This window comes from Tachyglossus aculeatus, chromosome X1 (assembly GCF_015852505.1).
Source record: "Tachyglossus aculeatus isolate mTacAcu1 chromosome X1, mTacAcu1.pri, whole genome shotgun sequence".
In the NCBI taxonomy this organism is placed as follows: Eukaryota; Metazoa; Chordata; class Mammalia; order Monotremata; family Tachyglossidae; genus Tachyglossus; species Tachyglossus aculeatus.
In genome coordinates this window covers 5729554-5751511 of record NC_052101.1, presented here as the reverse complement: position 1 = coordinate 5751511, position 21958 = coordinate 5729554, and the positions used below count along the sequence as shown (strand labels likewise).

General features: G+C 43.5%; 1 protein-coding gene across 4 annotated transcripts in view; it reads right to left on the bottom strand.

Moving 5' to 3' along the window:
• The window catches only part of MYT1L (myelin transcription factor 1 like), a 450983-nt gene that overhangs the window by 296343 nt on the left and 132682 nt on the right, over positions 1-21958 (bottom strand). The gene's annotated exons all lie outside the window — the stretch shown is intronic.

Sequence of the window (21958 nt, the reverse complement as noted above, 5' to 3'; positions counted from 1 at the left end):
TACAGCTTCAGCTCTATTACGATACCATTCTCAAAGGGTTTTGCCTGAAACAGAAGATTCTTCAGACGTTTCCACTTCCTGCTACCAAGAGAAGTGTTTAAACTAATATGCTCCTAGATGATGCATTCTTCTCATCAAGGGGCATGTGTTATAAAAAGCTCATAGGTTTAGTAATGCAACAATGAAATGCTAAATTAATGAGAGACAAGCAAAATATGACTCGTGGCACATCATTAAACGTAAATTAAACAGGACCGGGCATTCCTTTCTACTGCAGCTGTTATGGGAAACGAGAACACTTAGTAGATTTATTTACTGGCTTGTATTTTGTTAACAATGAAACTGCATTAGACAATGCCCAAAAGAGAACAAATAAAAGAACAGGATAGTAATAAAATATTCATTCAAATTATCTGCCCGAGTTGGGAATGAAAACATTACACAAACAGAAAATATTTGTGTATGAATTCCTAACTTAATATTTACCCACAAAGCCAAACACCTTCAAAGGGCAGAGACAGGAGTACATTTAAGTGCCACTACACTGGACACCTATTGACTCATTTAAGGAATGTACAGATGTCCTATAATAAAGCAACCACAGGACCACCAGAATCCTCTCCTCTCTCCAGTCCATACTTCACTCTGCTGCTGGGATCATTATCAGTATCTCAAGAGAAGATCAATCATTCAACCAATCAATTGTATTTATCCAGCATTTACTATGTGCAGAGCACTGTATGATGCACTTCATTCATTCATTTGTATTTATTGAGCCCTTACCTTGTGCTAAGGGCTTGGAAGAGCACAATATGACCATAAACAGACACATTTCCTGCTCCCAGTTGAGTTTAAAGTCTCAGGGGTCGAGGGGGGAGACAGACATTAATAAAAATAAGTAAATGGCAGATACGGACATAAGTGCTGTGACTCAGGAAGTGGGGATGAACAAAGGGAGCAAGTCAAGGAAGTGCAGAAGGGAGTGAAAGAAGCAGGGACCATAAAGCACTGTCCAGGACAGAGATCTGCCTGAGGAAGCTGAGATCTCCCCCCGAGTGGCCTCAACTTCACCAGGTCATCAGCAATAATGATAATAATGGTATTTGTTAAGAGCTTACTATGTGTCGAGCACTGTTCTAAGCGCTGGGGTAGATACAAGGTAATCAGGTATATTACCTTGTATCTACCCCAGCGCTTAGAACAGTGCTTTGCACATAGTAAGAGCTTAACAAATACCATCATCATTATTATTTTTATTATTATTATTATTATTATTATTATTATTATTATCAGGTTGTCCCACGTGGGGTTCACAGTCTTAATCCCCATTTTACAGATGAGGTAACTGAGGCTCACAGTAGTGAAGTGACTTGACCAAGGTCACAGAGTAGACAAATGGCAGAGCTGGGATTAGAACCCATGACCTCTAACTCCCAAGTACATGTTCTTACCACTAGACCATCTCCCCAGGCTTCCCCTAAACATCATGACCCTTCAATTCTCACCCTCCGCTGTCAGCCCATCCCAGTCCTCTTCCTAACCCTAACCCTCCACCACCCAACTCCTCCCCTCCCAGTCCCAACCCCATCATCCCATCCCAGTGTCACCTCTCACCCCTCCTCCCCCAGTGCCGGCCCTCGCCAACTTGCTCCCATCTAAATCAATCAATCAATCAATCAATCAATCGTATTTATTGAGCGCTTACTGTGTGCAGAGCACTGTACTAAGCGCTTGGAAAGTACAAGTTGGCAACATATAGAGACAGTCCCTACCCAACAATGGGCTCACAGTCTAAAGCCTCCCCACCCTTCATGCCAGCTCCTCTCACCCTCCACGCCCCCTCAAATTCAGCCAAGTGTGGCCTGTGGAACCCCCGCTCCATCATGGGCAAGCTTCTCTTCATCCGTGACCTGTTCCTATCCCAGTCACTCCTCCTCCTCCTCCTCCTCCTCCTCCTCCTCCTCACCATCACTGAAACCTGGCTCTCCCCAGATGACACGGTCTCCCCTGCTGCTCTCTCTAGGGGGGGGCTCCATCTTTTCCAACTCCCCCAGACTCATGGGAAAGGAGGAGATGTTGGCTTACTTCTCAAGCCCCAATGCACCTCTCACACCATTCCACCTCCCCCCATCCTTTGAAGTCCACATCAGCTGCCTCCGCCATCCACTCTAGATTCCAGTAATTGCCATCTACCACCCCCTATATCATTCATTTCATTCATTCAATCGTATTTATTGAGTGCTTACTGCGTGTAGAACACCGTACTAAGCTCTTGGGAAGTACAAGTTGGCAACATATAGAGACGGTCCCTACCCAACAGCAGGCTCACAGTCTGGAAGGGGATAAGAATAAGAATGATAGCATTTATTAAGCGCTTACTGTGTGCAAAGCACCATTCTAAGCCCTGGGGAGGTTACAAGGTGATCAGGTTGTCCCACGGCGGGCTCCCAGTCTTCATCCCCATTTGACAGATGAGGAAACTGAGGCCCAGAGAAGTGAAGTGATTTGCCCAAAGTCACACAGCTGGCAATTGGCAGAGCCAGGATTTGAACCCCTGACCTCGGACTCCAAAGTCCGGGCTGTTTCCACTGAGCCACACTGCTTCTCTATCCACCTCCCACTTTCAACTTCCTGAACCATTTCGATCCCTTTCTCGCATTCCTTCTCCCTTTCTCCATGCCCACATAGAGACTTGGAGACTTCAATATCCACACAGATGTTTCGGAAGACTCTTCTGCTGCCCGCCTTCTATCACTCCTCAGCTCCGCTGACCTCCTGTTCCACCCCACCGCGCCCACTCCCCAACTTGGACACACACTTGATCTCATCATCTCTAACCACTGCACAGATTCATTCATTCAATTGTATTTATTGAGCGCTTACTGTGTGCAGAGCACTGTACTACGCGCTTGGGAGAGGACAATACAACAATAAACAGACACATTCCCTGCCCACAGTCTAGAAGCGGAGGTGACAGGCATGAATACAAACAAATTACAGATATGTACATAAGTGCTGTGGGGCTGGGAGGGGGTAAGAACAGAGAGAGCAAGTCAGGTTGACGCAGAAGAGGGTGGGAGAAAAGTAAAGGGGAGCTTAGTCAGGGAAGGCCTCTTGGAGGAGATGGGCCTTCAGTAAGGCTTTGAAGTCAGGAAAAGTCATCGTCTGTCAGATACGAGTGGGGAGGATGTTCCAGGCGAGAGGCAGGACTTGGGCGAGGGGTCGGTCGTGAGATAGATTAGAGCAGGGCACATTGAGAAGGTCAGTATTAGAGGAGCAAAGTGGGCAGGATGTGTTCTAGAGTAGTGAGGTGAGGTAGGAGGGGTTAAAATGATGAACTGTTTTAAAGCCAATGATGAGGAGTTTTTGTTTGATGTGGAAGTGGATAGGCAACCACTGGAGTTTTCTGTGGAGTGACATGTCCTGAATGTTTTTATAGAAAAATGATCTGGGCAGCAGAATGAAGTATGGACTGGAGTGGGAAAAGACAGGATGCTGGGAGGTCAGCAAGGAGGCTGACGCAGTAATCCGGGTGGGATAGGATTAGCGATTGCATTAATGTGGTAGCAGTCTGGATGCAGAGGAAAGGGCAGATTTTAGTGATGTCGTGAAGGAGGGACCGACAGGAATTGGTGGTGGGTTGAATGTGTGGGTTGAATGATAGAGAGGTATCAAGGATAATGCCAAGGTTATGGGCTTGTGAGACAGGAAGGATGGTGGTGCTGTCTACTGTGATGGGAAAGTCAGGGGGTGGACAGGGTTCGGGTGGGAAGATCAGGAGCTCTGTTTTGAACATGTTAAGTTTGAGGAGACGGGAGGACATCCAAGTAGAGATGTCTTGAAGGCAGGTGGGGATGCAAGACTGGAGAGATGGAGAGAGATCAGGGCTGGAGAGGTAGATTTGGGTAAAACCCGCATAGAGGTGGTAGCTGAAACCATGGAAGTGAATGAATTTTCTTTGAGCACCAATCCAGTATCCTGCATTCAACTCCTCTGTCTCGCCCTTGGGCAAACATCCAGGGCCTTTCTCCTGGGGACTGGGTCTCCGTGGGTGTTCCTCTCCCGCTTTTTTTTTTTTTAATGGTATCTGTTAAGTGCTTACTCTATTGCCAGGCACTGTACTAAGCGCTGGGGTAGACAGAAGCTGATCAGGTTGGGCGCAGTCCATGTCCACATGGGGCTCACTGACTTAATCCCCATTTTACAGATGAGGTAACTGAGGCACAGCGAAATAAAGCAACATACCCAAGGTTACACAGAAGACAAGTGGCAGAGCCAGGGTTACAAATCAGTTCCTTCTGACTCCCAGCTATGTGCTCTATCCACTAATCCATGCTGCTTCTCTATAAGAATAATAATAACAACTATATCATTATTATGTGAGCCCACTGTTGGGTAGGGACTGTCTCTATATGTTTCCAACTTGTACTTCCCAAGCGCTTAGTACAGTGCTCTGCGCACAGTAAGCACTCAATAAATACGATTGATTGATTGATTGATTTAAGTACTTTACTATGTACCAGGCACTCTACTAAGCGCTGGATGGCATTGAACACACACACACCTAGGAATTTCCACACTCATCCTCAACGTACAACTCTCTTACACTAAAATGCCTTTCCCCAGACCCCACACAAGAACACCCAACAACTTCCTTTCCTAGTAAATCACTTTACTTACACAGAATCATAAATTGTTCACTTTTCTCTTGTGAGTTATCTCCTCATCTCTGCCCACCTTCAGATCCCTTCTGACATGTGACATCTTCCAGGAGGCATCCCCAGATAATTATACCTTTTCCCTGAGTTTCTCTCCCAGACAACTATCACCTCAACACTTCCAGGCCAACTCTGCAGTTATGTATTCCCAACCCCTGTTGCACTTCTGAACATACATAGCTTACTACTTAAGTACTTACTACTTAAGTAAGCTACTACTCACTCATCTCCGTATCTACATTTCCTTCTTCCATTCATTCATATCTTTCATTCTACATTTTATTCTTCCTTCAGTCAATCAACCAATCAATGGTATTGATTGAGTGCTTCACAGCACGGTACAAAGCGGTTGGGAAAGTACATTATAACAGAGCTGGTAGACACATTGCCTGCCCATTCTATCTATAAATTATTTTAGTGTCTCCCACTAGCTCTAAGGTCTTTGAGGAAACAGGGTTCACTTCTAGGCTGAAGCAGCGTGGCTCAGTGGAAAGAGTGCGGGCTTTGGAGTCAGAGGTGAGGGGTTCAAATCCCGGCTCCGCCAATTGTCAGCTGTGTGACTTTGGGCAAGTCACTTAACTTCTCTGGGCCTCAGTTACCTCATCTGGAAAATGGAGATTAAGACTGTGAGCCCTATGTGGGACAATCTGATCACCTTGTAACCTCCCCAGCACTTAGAACAGTGCTTTGCACATAGTAAGCGCTTAATAAATGCTGTCATTATCATCAGCAGCAGCAGCAGCATCATTCTACTCACTCTACTGTACTCTCCCAAAATGCTCGTAAATCAATCAATCAATCGTATTTATTGAGAGCTTACTGTGTGCAGAGCACTGTACTAAGCGCTTGGGAAGTACAAGTCGGCAACACATAGAGACACATAGAGACATAGAGACAGTCCCTACCCAACAGCAGGCTCATAGTCTAGCATGGCTCAGTGGCAAGAACATGGACTTCTAGGCTGTGAGCCCACTGTTGGGTAGGGACTGTCTCTATATGTTGCCAACTTGTACTTCCCAAGTGCTTAGTACAGTGCTCTGCACACAGTAAGCGCTCAATAAATACAATTGATTGATTGATTAATTGATTGACTTGGGAGTCAGAGGACATGGGTTCTAATCAGGCCTCCGCCACGTGTCTGCTGTGTGACCTTGGGCAAGTCACTTAACTTCTGTGGACCTCAGCTACCTCATCTGAGAAGCAGCGTGGCTCAGTGGAGAAGAGCCCGGGCTTTGGAGTCAGAGATCATGAGTTCAAATCCCGGCTCCACCAAATGTCAGCTGTGTGACTTTGGGCAAGTCACTTAACTTCTCTGGGCCTCAGTTCCCTCATCTGTAAAATGGGGATGAAGACTGTGAGTTTCCTGTGGGACAACCTGATCACATTGTAACCTCCCCAGCGCTTAGAACAGTGCTTTGCACATAGGAAGTGCTTAATAAATGCCATTATTATTATTATTATTATTATTATTATTATTATCTGTGAAATGGATTAAGACTGTGAGTCCCACATGGGACAACCTGATTACCTTGTATTTACCCCAGTGCTTAGAACAGTGCTTTGCACATAGTAAGTGCTTAATAAATGCCATCATTATTATTATTATTATTATTATCTGTGAAATGGATTGAGACTGTGATTCCCACATGGGACAACTTGATTACCTTGTATTTACCCCAGTGCTTAGAACAGTGCTTGGCATAGAGTAAGCACTTAACAAATACTAATTTTTGTTATTATTACTATTATAATTATTATTATTCTGCACATAATAGATTGTAAGCTCCTTGAGAACAGGTATCATATCTTTGGATAGTGTGGTACTCTCCCAAGTGCTTAGTGCAGTCCTCTGAACCCAGTAGCTGCTCAACAAACACTGTGATTGATTGACACTTATCTGCTTAGTACAGTGCTCTGCACATAGTAAGTGCTCAATAAATACGATTGATGATGATCTGCTGACACTTTCTAGATTGTGAGTTCACTGTTGGGCAGGGACCGTCTCTATACGTTGCCAACTTGTACTTCCCAAGCTCTTAGTACAGTGCTCTGCACACAGTAAGTGCTCAATAAATACAACTGAATGAATGAAATGCTGTGTGACCTTGGGCAAGGCACTTCACCTCTCTGTACTTCAGTTACCTTGACTGTAAAATGGGGATTAAGACTTTGGACATGCGAGACTTGAACTGTGTCCAATCTGATTATCCTGTATCCGTCCCAGCGCGTAGTAGAGTGTCCGGCACCTAGTAAACGCTTGACAAATACCGTGAAAAGGGGGCAATAAAATCAGAAGAAAACTGTTCACTGGGTCTTAATGTCATGAAGCACAATGCAATGAGAGCGCTAGGGTAGAGAGTGTGGGCATGCACGACTGGTAATGGCAGGTCGTGGGTGGATGTTCAGTCAAGGAAAGCGGTGATTACTTAAAATTGCCTGCTGTCATCCCAAAATGGATCCCAGAAAGGTAAGGTCATTCCAACAGGCCCTAGCCACATGGGAAAATGACAGCTCCAAGCAACCCCCGTGATCAGTTTGCTAGCAAAGAGGGAGGGATCAGAAGGGGATATAGATGTGAAATAGATGGTGGAGTGGGATTTTATCAAAATTTTAAGCCGGAGGAACAGATCAAGTCAATAATAATGAACGCACGGTCTGCTCCTAATCTTCTTCCCGACTTGTGTGCTGAGCTCTCCAAGATTTTCTTCTCCTGCCCTTCTCTTTCCAGACACGCATTGCCTCTCGGTTGGGAGCGTGATTTTTTTTTTTTTTTTTTTTGACACTCAGCCAAGGTTCCTCGCTCTATTTGGGGATTTGAATACCATTCTATTCCTCGCTCAGTTCCTGCCTTCCTTTCTTTGTGCGTGTCCTCGTTTCACCACGTAGCTGTCATTTTAGTCCTGTGCTGGAGCTCTGGCTTGCTTTTGAAAAGGAGGCAAAGGTTGGCAGGGGAAGGTTGGTATATTGAACTTTCCCAAGCGCTTATTGCAGTGCTCTGCACACAGTAAGCACACAAGAGACGATTGAATGAATGAATGACCATAGGATAATACGCACTTGCCACTCATCTTTAAGGACTGTCACCCATCTCCCCTGCCATTATCCCCACGTGTTTTTTTTTAAAAAAATACATGAAAGACACAGAAAAATATGTATGGAACAGAGTTGTCAGAAAAAAATGAGTTCTTAAAGATCTATCAAAGGGTCATAGGGTGAATACAGTGCTTTCTGATTAAATTGAACCATCTCTATTTTCTAACAACATATTACATAAACCCAAGTTCCAAAATATCTAATACTGTTCCCTTGATGGGAAAGGATAATGAAAAAGAACTATTTTGGCATGCAAATGAGAATTCATTTTTGGAGATATTAAAAAAAAAAAGAGACCCGGAGAAACAATAACAGTCATTTTAGAACATTTGGAAACTCTTAAGAGCTACAGAGTTATTACTTCTGACACATGCAAATGTCCTGTCAAAGATTCCTCTGCCTTTATACCCCCATGCACTCGCACACCCCAAAACCTTAACAAGGTTGGATGATAAAAATAGTACACCTCCAGAATACCTAACACTCTATTCAAATTATTCGGATTAAAGGTTGGGGCACATTCTTCTGGTGTACACCGACCCTGAAGGTGGGTATTCCTGCATATATTTTGTAACTTTTTTCGTTTGTTTTTTCGTATCTTTCAAAGTCAAGTTGACTTCTTTTCTATGGTCTGTCCGTTGTGAAGTCAAGGCAAAAAGGAATTAAATGAATAGTCTAAGACTGTTGAGAAAACTAATGGCTCATCACATCAGGTATATTCAAAAGCCACCTGCCCTACTGAGAGCTCACCTCTTCCAGGAGGCCTTCCCAGATTGAGCCCCCTTTTTCCTCTTCCCCTCCCCATCCCCCTCCCTACCTCCTTCCCCTCCCCACAGCACCTGTATATACGTTTGCACAGATTTATTACTCTATTCATTTTAGTTGTTCATACTTACTATTCTATTTATTTTGTTAATGATGTGCTTCTAGCTTTACTTCTATTTATTCTGCTGACTTGACACCTGTCCACATGTTTTGCTTTGTTGTCTGTCTCCCCCTTCTAGACTGTGAGCCCGTTGTTGGGTAGGGACCGTCTCTAGATGTTGCCAACTTGTACTTCCCAAGCGCTTAGTACAGTGCCCTGCACACAGTAAGCGCTCAATAAATACGGTTAAATGAATGAATGAATCAGGTACATGGGTGTGTGGATTTGTACCCTTTAAGCACTTGAAATTCACCCCACCCTCAGCCCTAAAGCACATACCTGTAATTGATTTTTATGTCTGTCTCCCCTTCTAGCTTGTAAGCTCCATTGGTGTCTACCAATTCTGTGGCATTGTTCTCTCCCAAGAGCTTAGAATACTGCTCTGCACACAGAAAGCACTCGATAAATACCACTGATTGATTGGTCAGAATAAAAATGTGCAACTTTGGATTTTCTAGGCTACCTTAATTATTCTCAACTCTTTCAATTTAAAAATGCAAAAGGAATTTCTGCTCATTCCACATCTCCACACTCCTCAAAAATGTATAATGGTAGCCCATCCGACTCCGCGTTAAAACAGAGATTCCTTACGAAAGGCTTTAAGGCATTCAAACATTTCGTCCCCTCTTATATTTCCTCACTGATTTTCTACAACATCCTTTCACACACACTTCCCTCCTCTAACACCAAGTCACCCACTGTTTCTTGATCTCCTCTTTCTCACTTCCATTTCCACCCTCTGGCTGGGAACTGTCCTTTTCAAGCACTTAGTACAGTGCTCTGCACACAGTAAGCGCTCAATAAATACGATTGATTGATTTTCCAAGCCCTTCTAAATTCCCACCTCCTCCAGAAGGCCTTCACTTCCCGTCATTTGCCAGTCCTTCTGCATCAACTACACACTTGGCTCTGTAACTCTCAAGCAATTTAATAATAATAATTGAGATATTGGCTAAGCGCTTATTATGTGCCAAACACTGGACTAAGTGCTGGGGCGGCTATGAGATAATCAAGTTGGACACAGACCTTGTCCCACGTGGGACTCACAGTCAAAGAGAGAAGGTGAACACATATTGAACTTCCCCATTTTACAGAGGAGGAAACTGAGACACAGAGAAGCTAAGTGTCTTGCCCAAAGTCACACGGCAGGCAAGTGGCTCAGTGGAAAGAGCCAGGGCTTTGGAGCCAGAGGTCATGGGTTCTAATCCCAGCTCCACCACTTATAATAATAATAATGGCATTTATTAAGTGCTTACTATGTGCAATGCACTGTTCTAAGCGCTGGGGAGGTTACAAGGTGATCAAGTTGTCCCACGGGGGGCTCACAGTCTTCATCCCCATTTTACAGATGAGGGAACTGAGGCCCAGAGAAGTTAAGTGACTTGCCCAAAGTCACACAGCTGACAATTGGCGGAGCCGGGATTTGAACCCATGACCTCTGACTCCAAAGCCCGGGCTCTTTCCACTGAGCCACGCTGCTTCTCAGCTGCTTCTCTGCTTGTCAGCTGTGTGACTCTGGGCAAATCACTTAACTTCTCTAGGCCTAAGTTACCTCATCTGTAAAATGGGGATTAAGACTGTGAGCCCCACGTGGGACAACCTGATCACCCCCAGCGCTTAGAACAGTGCTTTGCACATAGTAAGCACTTAACAAATGCTATTATTATTATTATTATTATTATTATTATTATGCATTCATTCAATTGCATTTATTGAACACTTACTGTGTGCAAAGCACTGTACTAAGAGATTGGGAGAGTACAATATAACAACAAACAGATATATTCCCTGCCCACAATGAGCTCACAATCTAGATGGGGAGACAAATATTAATATATGTAAATACATTTCATATATACATATAGCCTAGTGGCAAGAGCCCGGGCTTGGAAGCCAGAGGACATGGGTTCTAATCCCAGCTCTGACACTAGTCTGTTGTGTGACCTTGGGCAAGTCACTTAACTTCTATATGCCTAGGTTCCCTCATCTGTAAAATGGGGATTAAGACTGTGAGCCCCTCGTGGGATAACCTGATTACCTTATATCTATCCCAGCATTTAGAACAGTGCTTGACACATAGTAAGCTCTTAACAAATACCATAATTATTCATTATTATATCTATATAATAGATATATAGATCTATAATATATAGATCTATAATATCTATATCTATATCTATCTATCTATCTCTATATATATACTGTGGAGCTGAAAGGGACGTTAAATGAGGGGAGCAAGTCAGGGCTACACAGAAAGGGATGCAAAAAGAGAAGAAGACGACTTAGTCAGGGAAGACATTGGAGGAGATATGCCTTCAGTAAGGCTTTGAAGTTGAGGGCAGAATAATAATAATAATAATGATAATAATGGCATTTATTAAGTGCTTACTATGTGCAGGCCACTGTTCAAAGCGCTGGGGAGGTTACAAGGCAATCAGGCTGTCCCACGGGGGCTCACAGTCTTAATCCCCATTTTACAGATGAGGTAACTGAGGAACAGAGAAGTTAAGTGATTTGCCCAAAGTCACACAGCTGACAATTGGCAGAACTGGGATTTGAACCCATGACCTATGACTCCAAAGCCCAGGCTCTTTCCACTGAGCCACGCTGGTTCCCTGAAGGATGTTCTACTGTGAGGTATGCTGAACAAAGAAATGTCTCTTCTGGAAACTGCAAAACCCAATAACCACTTTATTATGGTATTTGTTTAGCCCTTACTATGTGCAAGCTAAGTGCTGGCGTGGGTACAAGCTAATAATAATAACAATAATTATGGTATTTGTTAAGCGCTTACTATGTGCCAAGCACTCTTCTAAGCACTGGGCTAGATACAAGGTAATCAGGTTGTCCCACATGGGGCTCACAGTCTTAATGCCCATTTTACAGATGAGGTAACTGAGGCACAGAGAAGTGAAGTGTCTTGCCCAAGGTCACACAGAAGACCAGTGGCGGAGCCGAGATTAGAACCCGCGTCCTCTGACTCCCAACCTTGGACTCTTTCCACTGAACCAGGCTGCTTTCAATTTGAACCCACTCCCTGTCCCTCACAGGGCTCATGGTCTTGATTCCCATTTTACAGATGAGGTTACTGAGGCACATTAAAGTTAAATGACCGGCCCAAGGTCACATAGCAGACATGTGGCCGAATGCAGCTCAGAACCACTAGGTCTGTCTGATTTCCAGGTCTGTGCTCTTTCCACTAATGAACCGCTTGGGTCGTTTAATCCTGACTGTAGGTTTCTTGGAGTTTTAGCTCTGACAGAGTTAATTTTCTAGCATCTCATAGGTTCAACCTGTGTGTAAAGTTGAAATCAGCCACGGGATGATTCTTAGAGAAAACATATTGTCTCAACTGCTCGGGTCAAATTTCCCTTTTGCTCATTAAGTTTTGCCTCCCTAAAATGATCTTGCAGTTTCTGCACAGGGTTATTTGCCTGCTGCTGTTTCTTGGGTCATATTACCCTTTGTTATTAACTAGCTGACATACTTCACCCCAGAGGTAATGGGCTTGCAAACTGTTTTCCGGATATAAACGGTTTAATGGATACACTTTGGTTTAAAATTTAGATCAATGTAACAGTAAGAGGTCAGGCAAAATGATCAGGCCTTTTGTGCCTCTATGGTTATTTTTCCATGAAACCAACTTTGCTATCAATATGAATAAACTCTGATATAGGGCCCAGATCGATATTGTGTTTTAATTCTCAAATTCATTCAATTCAATTGCATTTATTGAGTACTTATATGCAACGCACTGTACTTAGCACTTGGAAGAGTACAATACAACAATAAACAGACACACTCTTAAAACAAGGAAACAATAAAAACAAGCTACATTGCTTTATCATCGCTTGTTCATCCTTTTTCCTTAGGGCTGACAATTCAAACCCTAAATTTTTCTCTCGAACAGTTGGTGAGATTTCAGTCACCATGTACACGGTGAGCATCATATGGATTGCATATTTTAATGATAATTCTTCTGCACCAAGCGCTTAGTACAGTGCTCTGCACATAGTAAGTGCTCAATAAATATGATTGATTGATTGATTGTACTTTTATTAGAATTATATGATAATTCTTCTGCACCAAGCGCTTAGTACAGTGCTCTGCACACAGTAAGCTCTCAATAAATACGATTGATTGATTGATTGCACTTTTATTAGAATTATATGATAATTCTTCTGCACCAAGTGCTTAGTACAGTGCTCTGCACACAGTAAGCTCTCAATAAGTACTATTGATTGATTGATTGCACTTTTATTTCTAGCTTCTTTGAGGATCTCAAAAATGGTTTGGCGACGTGAGTTAATTAATCCTCACAGAACCCTGTGAATTTGTCAAAGATTATCAGAACCCTGGGACTCTAAATGAATATAAGAACTTCCCCTCAAACCCCGACTCCTAAAGTCACCCTTTAAAACAGGTTTCTGCGCGAGGAGGGTAGGATCTTAAATTTAGTTTCTCTCACGGTAGCTGTCCTCACATCCCCAGTGTTAAAAAGAGTTTGCGTTGGAAGGCAGAAGAGCAGAGGCTATTTTATTCTGTTGCATTGGGTAGAGTGGTCAAGGTTATATGGCCTTAATTTCATTCTCTTTTGGCAGTGTCACCCAAAGAAGCAAAATTCCTCTGCATCGTGGCTTGGCTTCAGAGTCACTCTCCGTAGGAGCAGTTGCCCGTCTGCGGCTTAGAAAGTTAGTTCCCTATTGGCTTTTGTTGCTGTGACCCTCGTCTTCCTCCCTCTTCAACTCCCACACACCTTCTAGAAGGAACCCTGCCACTTTTCTGGCAGCCACTGGGAATAACCTCCCTAATCCCCAGCCGTGTGGATGACAACCGGCAGAATGCAAACCCCCTACATTCCATTAAAATGCAGCTCATTATCTGCCTCCGAAGAAGCTTACATCTTTGTTCTTCGGTTCTGATCGGTGAAAAGGGAAGAGCGTGTTCAAAGAGTAAGAGGTAACCAGCCCTGGTTGGGGTAGAAGCTACGGAGGCCTGAGGATTTTTCTTTACCGGTACCCAAAAATGCATTCTGCTTCGGTGTTTGGGGGAGAGGGCTGATGATGATGATGACTATGGTATTCGTTCAGCGGTTACTATGTGTCAGAGGCTGTACCATAAAAGGTAGATTCAGGGTAATTAGGTCTGATGCAGGCCTTGTTTTACATTGTAATCTCGTTGTGGGCAGGGAAGGTATCCGTTTATTGCTGTATTGTACTCTCCCAAGCGCTTAGTACAGTGCTCTGCACGCAGGAAGTGCTGGATAAATAGGACTGAATGAATGAATTGGTCTCACTGTCTCAAGGAGGAGGATGAGCAGGTAATGAATCCCCATTTTACAGATGAGAAAAATGGAGTGAGTTGCCCAAGATCACAAAGGAGGTAGCAGAAGAAACAGGAGAAGCATCAGGGCTCAGTGGAAAGAGCCCGGGCTTGGGAGTCAGAGGACGTGGGTTCTAATCCCGCCTCTGCTACTTGTCTGCTGTGTGACCTTGGGCAAGCCACTTAACTTACCTGTGCCTCAGCTACCTCATCTGTAAAATGGGGACTGACTGTAAACCCCACGTAGAACAACTTGATTACCTTGTAGCCACCCCAGCGCTTAGAACAGTGCTTGGCACATTCATTCATTCATTCACTCAATCGTATTTATTGAGCGCTAACTGTGTGCGCAGCACTGTACTAAGCTCTTGGGAAGTACAAGTCAGCAACATATAGAGGCAGTCCCTACCCAATAACGGGCTCACACTCTAGAAGGGAGAGACAGACAGTGAAACACAAAATAAGCCCTTAACAAATGCCATAATTGTTATTATTAGGTATGTGGCAGAGTCTTACTTGAGAAAGGACTCAGAAAGTCTGTTGCTGCTATAGCACAGCCCAGGGTCTAATCATCAGTCACTCAGTCAATTGTATTTATTAAGCGCCTACCGTGCACAGAGCACTGTACTAAGTGCTTGGGAGAGGACGATATAACAATATAACAGGCACATTCCCTGCCCACAGTGGGCGTACGGTCTAGAGGGGGAGACAGGCATTAATATAAATAAATGAAATTACAAATATGTACATAAGTGCTGTGGGGTTGGGGGGATGAATAAAGGGAGCAAAACAGGGCAATGCAGAAGGGAGTGGAAGAAAAGGAAAAGATGGTTTAATTAGAGAAGGCCTCTTGGAGGAGATGTACCTTCAATAATGCTTTGAAGGGAGGGAGAGTAAGTAATTGTCTGCCAGACACTCAGTCAATCGTATTTATTGGACACTTGGGGGAGTACACTATAATATCATAACACATATTCCCTGTCTACAATGAGTTTACAGTCTAGAAGGGGAAGACAGACATTACTATAAATAAATGAAATTACATACATGTGCATAAGTGCTGCAGGGTTGGGAGGGGAGATGAATAAAGGGAGAAAGTCAAGGAAAAGCAGAAAGGAGTGGGAAAATAGAGCCCATTTTATGCCTTCTCAGGGCACTTTTGCAAAAGGAATTTGTACCATTAAACCTCTCAAATAACCAACTCAATGAATTAATAGTATTTATTGAGCAACTACCGGGTGCAAGGCACTGAACTAAACACTTGGGAGAGTTGGTAGCCATTTTCCCTGTCCTCTTGGAGCTTACAGCCCCCTGGGGGAGGCAGAGACTAGCAGAAATTACAGCCCCCTGCGAGGGCTTAAATTGTAGGGTTTGTGAGTATTTAGGTAGTGCAGAAATAGTGCAGAGGGACACTGGGGAGATATAACTCGATGGGTTTGGGGTAAACAACTTTGTCACAGAGAGGCTTAATGGCTTCTGCTTTCAAGCCAAAAAAACCCCACCGAATTTGATATTGGTGGAAGAGTCGGATCCTGCTCCTGTACTTGTGGTCACATATAGCAGTGTGACCTAGTGGATAGAGCACAGGCTTGGGAGTCAGAAAGACTTGGGTTCTTATCCCAGCTCTGCCACTTGCCTGCTGTGTGACTTTAGACAGGTCATTTCACTTCTCTAGGCCTCAGTTATCTCATCTGTCCAATGGGGATTAAGTCTGTGAGACCCATATGAGTCAGGGACTGCGTCCCACCTGACCTACCCCAGTGCTTAGAACTGTGCTTGACGCATAGTAAGTGCTTAATAGATACCATCACCATTATTGTCATAGTTTGAGAGACTACTGAGGTTTTTTCCAAAACTAAGGGAATCTCACAAAAGGGTTAGGCCCTGTCCATTCTGGGAAGTCTAGGTTTCCAAGGCAGTTTTTGACCTCGATAATCCGGAATAGAAAACGAGCAGACACTTTGGACTGATTCCTTGATTGATTGATTATATCCTTGACAGATTTGTTTTGCCTTTTAAGCCACCTGGCATTTGCCAGTGTCTAGGAGATTAAGACTTCAGACCAGAGAGGATTTTGCCGCAGAGACTCTTCATGTTATTGCTTATCAAATGTGGACATAACTAGACTGTGAGCCCGCTGTTGGGTAGGGACCATCTCTATATGTTGCCAATTTGTACTTCCCAAGCTCTTAGTACAGTGCTCTGCACATAGTAAGCGCTCAATAAATACGATTGATGATTCCAGATCATCTTTCAGGGCACAGTCTCTGTCTCATGTGGGACTCACAGCCTAAGTCAGGGGGAGGAGAATTTAATTCCCATTTTATAGATGAGGAAAGTTAGGCACAGAAATGTCGATTGAGTTGCCCGAGGTCAAAACAGTGGGACAGGCACTGTGTACAACCTGATTATCTCGCATCTGCCCTACCATTTAGGACAGTGCCTGGCCCATAGTCAATGCTTATGAAGACCCATAAAAAAACCAAAACCAAAACAAACAAAAAACCCCCTCAAAAACAAACAGAACAAAAAAACCAGCAGGACAAATGTTGGATCCAGGATTCGAATCCAGGTCTCCAGACTCTAAATGCCGTGCTCTTTCCACTAGGCCATGCCGCTTTTCATCAGCATTAGGCCCCATCAATAGAGAACTAGCCCTTGTTATCCTTGGGGAAGCCCAGTGTCCTTGGATTTCAGCCAACTCCTCTCTCCTCCTGTCACAAGAGTTATGGTTGCTGTGTTCCCACCAACAATTTGGGAGCAAAATTGAATTGTGAAAGAGGAATTGCTTCATTTCAAAGCAGATTTATTCAGTATGCTCTCCACCTCTATGATTTATGCCCATCTCCACTCATTTGGGATACATAGAAACTGGGTATCGCCACTTAAAAATCTGTGCATGTTGCATTAGAAAATAATTTCCTTTATTTTATGAGGTGACATAAGCAGCTTGGCCTACTGGATAGAGCCCAGGCCTGGGAGCCCGAAAGACCTGGGTTCAAATCCCGTCTCCGCCAATTGTCAGCTGTGTGACCTTGGGCATGTCACTTCACATCTCTATGCCTCAGTTACCTCATCTGTAAAAAGGGGATTAATGCCGTGAGCCCCACGTGGGACGTGGACTGTGTTCAACCTGAATAGCTTGTATCTCTCCCAGAGCTTAGAACAGTGTTCGACACCCAGTAAGCACTTAATACCAGTATTGTTATTATTATTATTATTATTATTATTATTATTATTATTACTATTTTGTTTCCAGTAGCAATATTTTCCAAAGAGGACTCTAACTAAAATCGAAGTCAGGTCTGGGAGCTAGGAGAACTGGATTCTAATCGCAGCATTCCCCTAGCCTGTTTTGGAGATGGGGCAAGTCACTTAATCTCTTTGGACCTTTCGGGTTCTTTAGATGTGTAGTGGGGATAAAATTCCTGGCTCATCTCCCCCTAAGGAGGTGGACCTCATGGGGGACAGTGACAATGCCTTCTCTGGTTATCTGCCACAGTGCTTAGCCCGGATTATAGAGGTTACCTTGCCTGTGCATTTTTGTGGTTCAGTGTTAATAAAAGTTCAGTCAAAGAATAAGTATATATAATAATAATAATGATGGCATTTGTTAAGCGCTTACTATGTGCCAAGCACTGTTTTAAGCGCTGGGGAGGATACAAGGTGATCAAGTTGTCCCACAGGGGGCTCACAGTCTTCCTCCCCATTTTACAGATGAGGTAACTGAGGCCCAGAGAAGTTAAGTGACTTGCCCAAGGTCACACAGCTGACAATTGGAGGAGATGGGATTTGAACCCATGACCTCTGACTCCCAAGCCCGGGCTCTTTCCATTGAGCCACGCTGCTTCTCCGTTTGATTGGGCTACGCAAGCCCAGGCATATACTCAAGCCATAGAGCTAAAAAATGTTTTTATAAGATATGATTTTATTTTTAGTATTGTATTTGTCAAGCACTGCTCTAGGAGCTGGGGCAGATACAAATTAATTGGGATGGAAACAGTCCCTGCCGGACAGGTGTCTCATTCATTCATTCATTCATTCATTCATTCATTCATTCAATCATGTGCAGAGCACTGTAATGAGCGTTTGGGAGATTCCAGTGTAACAGACATATTCCCTGCCCACATTGAGCTTGCAGTCTTGAGTGATGAGCTTATAGTCTACAGTCTCATTTGTAGGGGGAGCAGTCATGGAATCCCGTTTTTACAGTTGAGGAAACTGAGGCACAGGGAGGTTAAGTGACTTGACCAAGCTCACCCAGCAAGCAATGGGCAGGACCAGGGTTAGAATCCAGGTCCTCTGACTCCTAGGTTCGTGCTCTTTCCACTCGGCCATGCTGTTATTGTAAAACTCAGACCAGTCATTAGTAATAATAACAATAATGGCATTTATTAAGCACTTACTATGTGCAAAGCACTGTTCTAAGCACTGGGGAGGTTACAAGGTGATCAGGTTGTCCCACAGGGGGCTCAAAGTCAATCCCCATTTTACAGATGAGGTAACTGTAGTGCAGAGAAGTTAAGTGACTTTTCCAAAGTCACACAGCTGACAATTGGCGGAGCCAGGATTTGAACCCATGACTTCTGACTCCAAAGCCCGGGCTCTTTCCACTGAGCCACGTACATGTACTTCTGCTTTTCTAAAGAATATTAGCCCACAGCCTCAGCTTTTCCGGGGATATGGGTTTCCGTTAGAATCGATCAATCGATGGTATTTATTGAGTGCTTACTATGTGCTACTACTATTACTACTACTACTTTAGCAGCGTGGCTCTGTGGAAAGAGCAAGGGCTTCGGAATCAGAGGTCATGGGTTCTAATCCTGGCCCCACCACTTGTCAGCTGTGTGACTTTGGGCAAGTCACTTAATTTCTCTGTGCCTCAGTTCCTTCATCTGTAAAATGAGGATTAAGACTGTGAGCCCCCCGTGGGACAACCTTGATTACCTTGTATCCCCCCCAGTGCTTAGAACAGTGCTTGGCACATAGTAAGCACCTAAAAAATACCAACATTATTATTATTATTATTATTACTAACAGCTTGGGAGATTCCAAGGCAACAGAGTTAGCAGGACACATTCCTTCCCCACAGTGCACTTACAGTCTGAGTGGAAATCTCAGTGAACTAAGCCACACTGTAGGAAATGTTTTTTTAGGAAGCAGTGTTGTCTAGTAGATAGAGCCCAGGGATGGGAGTCAGAAGGTCATGGGTTCTAATCCCGCCTCCGCCACTTGTCTGCTGTGTGACTTTGGGCAAGTCGGTCACTTCTCTGTGCCTGTTACCTCATCTGTAAAATGGGGATTAAGATGGTGAGCCCTATGTGAGACAGGTCCAACCCAGTTACCCTGTATCTACTCCAGTGCTTAGCACAGTGTCTGGTACATAGTAAGTGCTTAACAATTGCCTCAAACATTATTATTATTAGTTAACAGCCTAGCCATCTTGCATTATGGGTCTGAATCTCTGAATATCTGCTGATATATGAGGAAACTGCCAAAAGGAGAAGACACTGCTGGAGTCTAAAGACAGACATTTGGAATCAGGGATCAGAAGGCCTGTTGATAAATAATGTACGGTGTGTAAACATTTGGAAACTGATAGGAAATGCACACAGCTGGCCACACGAGGCTATTTGTAGTCACCGGATGCTTGAGGAAAAAGTTGAACCACTGAGGATCATCTCTTACATAATTCCGAAGAATTTGGAATCATTATCTGCTCAGTCACTGATCTCGCGTGCTCTAATGGTGTTAAGTATAATTAAAGCAGAGCCTAATTTTCCTAGTGTTGAGTTCACTACCCAGCTGGTGAATTGCAAATGGCAATTTCAGTGACGTGTGATATGAAACTCTGGCTAAAAATGATGTCTGAGGCCCACCCACGTGATTCTATTTCCCTGTCAACACCAGCTTTATTACATCTGTATATAACTGGTATTTATTCATTCATTTATTTATGCATATTAATGCCTGTCTCCCCCTCTAATGTCTGTTTCCCCTTCAACACTAGCCTTATTATATCTGTATATACCTAGTAGTTATTCATTCATTCATTCATTCATTCATGTATATTAATATTTATATGTTGCCAGCTTGTACTTCCCAAGTGCTTAGTACAGGCTCTGCACACAGTAAGAGCTCAATAAATACAATTGATTGATTGATTGATTGATTAATGTCTGTCTTCCCCTCTAGACTGTGAGCTCACAGTCGGCAGGGAATGTGTCTTAATACAGTTCTTTGCGTACTGTAAGTGCTCAATCAATACAACTAAATGAGTGAATGAATGAATCAATCAATGGTATTTATTGATTAGCTTGTATCCACCCCAGTGCATACTACAGTGCCTGGCACATAGTAAGCACTTAAATACAATTAAAGAAAAAAATCAATCTACGGTATTTATTGAGCACTTACTAGGTGCAGAGCACTGTACTAAGTGCTTGGGAAAGTACAATACAACAGATTTAGCAGATGCGTTCCCTGCCCATAATGAGCTAACAGTCTAGAGGGTAAGAAAGACATGAATATGAATAAATAATTTATAATATATAATTCAAAGACGTGTACTTAAGTGTTGTGGAGTTGGGGGTGGGGTGAATATAAAATTTCCAAAGGTCACGGATACAAGTGTATGGATGATCCAGAATGTTTATGGGAAGTTCTTGGGGTTATTGGCTAAGTTTAGCATTTTCCAGTCTTCTAGACTTTAAGCTCCATGTGGTCAAAGAAATGTGTCTACCAACTCTTGCTAGATGTTACTTTCCTAATCTCTCAGTATAGTGCTCTGTTTTCAGTAAGCGCTCAATAAATACAATTTATTTATTGATTGATCTACCGGCCACCATCAGAACTCCAGAATTGCCAGTCATGACTTCTTTAATTTGGGGAAGCAATGTAGCCTAAGAATAATAATAATAATAATAATAATAATAATGGCATTTATTAAGTGCTTACTAGGTGCAGAATACAGTTCTCCATGCTGGGGAGGTTGATTACAAGGTGATGAGGTTGTCCCCTGGTGGCTCACAGTCTTAATTCCCATTTTACAGAGGGAGGAACTGAGGCAAAGAGAAGTTAAATGACTTGCCCAAAGTCACGCAGCTGACAATTGGCAGAGCCAGGATTTGAACCCATGACCTCTGACTCCAAAGCCCATGCTCTTTCATTCATTCATTCAATCATATTTATTGAGCACTTACTGTGTGCAGAGAACTGTACTAAGTGCTTGGGAAGTACAAGTTGGCAACATATAGAGATGGTCCCTACCCAACAATGGGCTTTCCACTGAGCCACGCTGCTTCTCATAAAAAAAATAATAATGATGGCATTTGTTAAGCGCTTACTATGTGCAAAGCAGTGTTCTAAGCGCTGGGGGGATACAAGGTGATCAGGTTGCCCCATGTGGGGCTTCACAGACTTAATCCCCATTTTACAGATGAGGTAACTGAGGCTCAGAGAAGTTAAATGACTCACCCAAGGTTACACAGCAGACATGTGGCAAACTCAGGATTGGAACCCCTGATCTCTGACTCCGAAGCCCATACTCTTTCCACTGAGCCATGAGTGAAAAGAACATGAAACTGGGAGTCAGAATACCTGGGTTCTAATCCCAACTTCACCACCTATCTGCTGTGTGAATTTGGGAAAATTCCTTCACCTCTCTGTGCCTCAGTTCTCTCAGCTGTAAAATGGGCATATAAGATCTGTTCTCCTTCCTACTTAGACTGTGGGCATTCATTCATTGATTCATTCATTCATTCAATCAATCAGTCAATTGCATTTATTGAGCCCTTACTGCTTGCATAATACTATACTAAATCCTTGGAAAGTACAATTCAGCAATAAAGAGAGACAATTCCTGCCCACACCGAGTTTACAGAGTAGCAGGGGGAAGACA